Source organism: Nicotiana attenuata, unplaced genomic scaffold, assembly GCF_001879085.1.
Source record: "Nicotiana attenuata strain UT unplaced genomic scaffold, NIATTr2, whole genome shotgun sequence".
NCBI classification, from domain to species: domain Eukaryota; kingdom Viridiplantae; phylum Streptophyta; class Magnoliopsida; order Solanales; family Solanaceae; genus Nicotiana; species Nicotiana attenuata.
In genome coordinates this window covers 683,106-689,144 of record NW_017670340.1, presented here as the reverse complement: position 1 = coordinate 689,144, position 6,039 = coordinate 683,106, and the positions used below count along the sequence as shown (strand labels likewise).

General features: G+C 37.0%; 1 pseudogene; it reads left to right on the top strand.

Annotated features, from left to right (window-relative positions):
* The first annotated feature begins 1,576 nt into the window (after positions 1–1,576).
* On the top strand, positions 1,577–2,889 carry LOC109238099 (annotated as a pseudogene).
* Positions 2,890–6,039: the final 3,150 nt, after the last annotated feature.

The window sequence follows — 6,039 nt, the reverse complement described above, 5'->3', positions numbered from 1 at the left end:
ATATTTAAGGGCAGAAACTCATTCAACAACCAACATGGATGTGAAACGGAACACAGGATCTAAAGATCATACAGGTTTATGCTTGAGGAGGCAATCAAAGTTTATAACAGAGCAGCAAACTGTATTCACCGAGAAGCAATTGCTCTTCGCCTACTAGCAAAATCGCATGTTAAATTTGGTTATTCGGAGAAAGCAACATTTTACTGAAGTTAGCAATTCGGAGGAAGCAACCATTTTAATGAATTTGGTAATTCGGAGGAAGCAACCATGAAGTTGGAATTATTCGGATCCATGGAGAAGGAGGAGGTGTAGAACAGAGATCCAAGTATACTACATATTATGAAACAGGATATTCCACAAAAAGAGCTTAGAGGAAAAGAAAAAAGGCGAGCGATATGTCAGGTTTACCCCACCAATTTTTATATTACTATCTTTTCTCCTTTTTATTATTTTTAATTCTTTGTTTTTACTTATTATATACGGGTAAAATCGGTTTCGCAATATATCCCGGTGTCCTACATGACAAGCCAAGCTTGAGATATGGTAGCAGGGGGCCTAGACCGAGGTAGAGATCTCATCAATTCTGAGTCCGGACCATAACACCCGCCCTCGAGGATAAAGGGGGCTCGATTCGGGATCGGTCCTGGCCTTGATCAAGTAGTCAAGCTCGGCCAACAGAAGGTCGTGATATCCGTGGCCGACTGAATATCACGGTAGAGATCTTGGCATATATCGACGTGAGATCGGCAATCAGTTAATTAGGGAATTTTTACCTTTTATAGAGTTGTACCTAATATAGAACTCCCCTACTATATAAAGAGGTCTGATTACTTGTAAAAAATATTATAACACGCATTCAAAAGCAATACACTTACTTTTTCTCTTTAAAGCTCTTATTCTATTGTATCTTGATATTGAGCGAAGGGCATCCAGTTCGAAGGTGACTGACTTCCCAAGACTGAAACTACCCCATTCATGGTTTGAATTTATTTTATTATTGTTTAACCCAATTACAACTTAATTTATCACTTTGTGTCAGGTTAATCCACTTATCCTTAAAACCACTTATAAATTTAATTGTTATCCTATTCTGAGGGTAAATACTTATTCAAGTTGAAATGCGTAATTTAAATGGATTGTCTTATATTTCGGACAAAATATCTCTCCTTAAAATAGTCATGAAAAAAATAGTAAAATCATTAATTAAGTCTTGTACTTTGCAAGAAATTAGTGACTAAAAGCAATTTCGGCCAAAATTCAAGAGCGAGGACATGAATGGATCAAATTTGTAACGGAAGGTAAAGTGCTATTTTAAACAAGTACAGAAGAATATTTGGACCTTTTATATTTTCCTTTAAAACTAATTAAACTAACTTTTAGTCATATTTTTAAATTATTATTATGACCGCACGAAGTGCGGGTAAGTACACTAGTCAAGATGATAATTTGACAGTTAAAAAAGGCTCGGGATAGGATTATTACTTTTATTTTGCAACGTGGTTCTTGAGTGAATATATCGGCTTTTGATACATATGAGGAGGTTATGTGGAACGAAAAATGCTGCACTGGCGGACCCTCAGAAAATGCGAGTTTAATGCTTAGTTCGCTATGGGTTTGACATCCCTGGAATAAGATTGTGGATCCAAATTTAGACTGTAAAGAATACCAAATGGCGGATGGAATTATGAAGAAATTGCTTGAAGATGTGGTTATTTATATACTCTTCAGGCTTCCAGTGAAATTTCTCCTGCGATTCAAATGTGTATCTAAATCGTGTAACTCTCTCATACAATCCTCCACTTTCATCAATCTCCATCTCAATCGCACAACTGCGAAAGATGAGTTCATTCTATTCAAGCGCTCCTTCAAAGAAGATATCAATGTGTATAAAACTATCTTATCTTTTCTTTCTGGTGAAGGCGATGAGTATCTTGACCCGATTTTTCCAGATCTAGATGCGCCTACAATGACAGCAATTCATTCTATTGATTATGATCAATTAATTGGTCCCTGTCATGGTTTGATTGCTTTGATGGATAAACTCAGCACTGTCTTATTGAATCCTTCCACTAGAAACTATAGGTTGCTCCCCCCAGCCCTTTTAATTGTCCACGTGGAGTCTATCGGTCCATCAAATGTGTGGGATTTGGCTTCGATTCCATTTGTAACGACTACAAGGTTGTCAGAATTTCCGAACTTCACAAAGAAGATCGTTTTGGATATCCTATAGAAGAGGAGGAAAAAGTTGAGGTTTATGATTTGTTTATTGATTCTTGGAGAGAATTGCGTCATGTGGATAAACAGTTCCCTATCATGCACTGGTTGCCTTGTTCTCAGATATTTTATGAGGGAGCTTGCCATTGGATTGCAAAAGGAGAAATTCTTTGTTTCGACATGAGCACTGAAATTTTTTGCTCAATAAAAATACCGGTTACTCGTCATAATTCCAGCCGACAGCGTTACAGTCTCGTTAACTTAAATAAGTCTCTGACCTTGATATGTTACCCATGTCAAGTGCCTGCGATTGATTCGACAAAGGATTTGACAGATATTTTGATAATGGAAGATTATGATATATATGCGTCTTGGATTAAGAAATACTCAATTAGAGGTCTTCCTATTGGAACCCCATTAGCAATATGGAAAGACCATCTATTGTTTATTCAAAGCAAAAGTGGATGTTTGATGTCTTGTGATCTTAATTCCGATGAAATCAAGGAATTCAATTTACACGGTTGTCGGCACAGCATGAGAGTTATAGTTTACAGTGAAAGCTTGATTTCAATTCCAAGAGGATCTGAGGATAGTGCACTAGTTCAAATTTTTTTAGAGAAGATGTAATTATTTACTCGTAAAACGGTATAGGTGAATTTTTTCGTGGTATTTGGATAGGTGAATTGGTTCGATCCTGAAATAATAAGATAATTGAAGCAATATGTAACACTTAGCCTTGATAGGAAGACGAAATAACATAAATTCTGGTAGTGAAGCCTCCGGACGCAACAATAACAATAACAGAAAATAAGAAGATAAAATTATATAGACCTTTGAATAGATTGTAGTATCAGTTTTCTAAAAAATTCGTGCATTTACAATGATAACAGAGCTCGCTATTTACAGCTACGTCTAAGGAAGGAAGTCATAGGATCGTGCCCTTCTTTAATGTCAATTATGAGGGTCATTGATAAAGATGTAACAGTAAGCATAAATGCCAAATTTCTTGTAATGGGAAACATACATAATGCTGTGGAATATTCTTCATTAATGCCACCGGGCGTAGGGTATTTATTGCTTCTTTATGAATTCCATTCCGTCTGGTGACAGACACGAGAATATTCTTCGGTCTTGACTGTCCTCCGTCTTAGGTTCCACGCGTCCCTCTTTTGGACGGCCACGTAACATAGCATATTTTACCCTATACAGATACTCCCCCAACTTTTCGGTGACATAACTTTGTGTCACGGGGAATTTGCTAGAAACACCCTTTTAATATTCCCTCTGAAGGCCTATGACGGTTCATTAGACGCACGTCTCTCCGCACTTAATTTCCCGAACACGCGTCAACCACGATTCAGCATAACTTTTACCGATTGTCGAGGTAATTGATCGGGTCCAAGCCTACACTACTATTGAGTAGAGAGGGTGGTCGATGCAGTTTTAACCCAACTAGGTCGGGATCGAATCCACAATGATTTAATAATTGGAATTAGGTTTATATCTAAGCTAAATGCGGGTTTTGAATCTATTTACTCTTCCACAAATGTTTGATTTGATTTCTACTTCTAACTTTACTCCAATAATTGCAATAATTGAAACTCAAGACAATATTTTTGTTGTTGATTCTCAGATATTTAAAGAGACTAGGGTAGTGACTTCCACCAAGGTGGATATCTAACGGATAGTAAAATCTAGGGCAAGCTCGTGATTAGTTGGGATCGTAATATAGCCATCACACTCGGATACTCACTCTATAGCTCTCGGTAGTTTGAGTTATTTTGCCAATTTGGCTTTCTCAAGTCAAAACGGGTATTCATGCAATTCAAGTGATATTAGCTCAAATCGGGTATTACTATCTCTAGGTTTAACCCTTTAATTGGGGCTATCAATTTCTTGAGTTCACCCCAATTCCTTGTTATCCTAGTTTTCCTAGACTTAGTCCCTCTTTCTCATGTAGAAACTAAGTCATAAAGGCATGAATCAGTTTTTGCAACCACTATTTCTATAGTTCTAGCAAGAACTAGGCTAAATATCACTAACTCATACACATTCGAGCCCTAAAATCAAATACCCACATTAGGGTTGGGTCACAAACCTAGCTATAGGTTTAGCTACTCATGGAAATAACGGAAATTAAAGATGAAAAGAAGATAAGATACATAATACTAGATTAAAAGATAAAAATCTAATGTTGAAATATAATTCTAGTATAAAATTGCCGAAAACGGAATACACAGCGGTCTCACGTGCTCTGCTAATACATAACATGACTTAAAAATTTCAAAAAGATCATTTTTACTAAGCTGAAATTTCCGGAACAAAATACCCCTGCAGAGGTTGTGCGGCCGCGTAATTCAGAGCACGACTGCATTCTTATTTTCGCGGCCGCATGATTTTGATCGCGATCTGCATTCTTCAAATATTGATCTGGGTTTAATTGAGTTTCGCGAACCGCATAATTTCAATCGCGCCATGTAATGGATTTCTGCAGTCGCCTAATTCTGACGCAGACCGTGTTTTTCACTACCTGAAAATACAACACTCTGAATCTCCCTTTCGCAAACCGCATATTTCTGATCACGGCCGCGTTGTGGCTTTCGCGGCCTCACAATATTTCTGCGGTCCGCATTTCAGATCTCATGGTCTAGTCTTGGTTTTTGTTCAAGTTTTTACTCCTTTATGAGTTGATTATGATTCGTTTTGCTCATTTTGGATAATTCCTGCAAGCAAGCATTTTACATTAGTTTCCGGGAATACCTTCACGCATTTTTTGCTCAAAACACAAGTAAAAGAGAGCAAATAATAGGTTAACCTCCCTACTTATCAACTCCCCCAAACTTAAGCTTTTTATTGTCCTCAAGCAAATAAGGTAATTGCCACCTCCCCTAAAACATAAGGATATTTCAGCTGCTCTAATGTGAATCAATCATGCATCAATTGGGACTAACAATTATCCTCAACACAAATGAATTATCAACAACACAATATTTTGACCTTTTGAGTATCATAGTTCTAATGCGACACTAGCGCATCAAGAGTTAACTTAATTCATCAAGGAAGCTCGCTCTATTACGTAAGTCATTGTGGAACCCTAACTCCTTCTCCTTTACTCTACATAAGCTAATCTCACTTTAGAATTATAACACTCAAAAATCAGGATTGTGAAGAAGTACGCTCATCTCTCTCAAAAAAATGTACAAGTCCAGCTCTAACTTTCATAAGCTTGACCCTTATATGAATCATCACTAATGTAAGCTCACTCAACTTGAAATCATATATGGATTTTGCGGGAATATAATGAAGGCTTTTGGATCAAGGTAGGACTTATCGGCATATGATGGTTTCATCTTAAGCACTCCATTTTATCATTTGCTCATACTTTCTTGTCTCTTTGAGTCATTTTATTCTTCCTTAGGGGAATTAGAGAGACACATTGTCACTCTTTCTTGCTCAAGACAATCATTTTTCTCCTTTTCTAATCATTCCATGCCTTTCATCATTGCTTTCTTTGAATCCCTTCAATTTTCACTTTCTTTTTGGCCTTCCTTTCTTTTCCTTGCTTTCCCTTTTCTTCGTCTCTTTTTTGTTCTTTGTACCTTTTATAACTTTCACATTCCTCGTCTCTCCCCCAAACTTATGCTTTTGCAAATTATTTATCAAGAATGCCAAGGAAAGGTCCTGTGTCAAGATAGGGTCATTATAGAATTGATAAAGGCTTGTAACGTGGTTATTGAAAGAAAAAGGGTTTCGATTCAAAGGGGTTGACTAGGAAATAATATTGATAGGCTACAGAAGCTTCCAAGTTTCAAATTGGATCAAGGA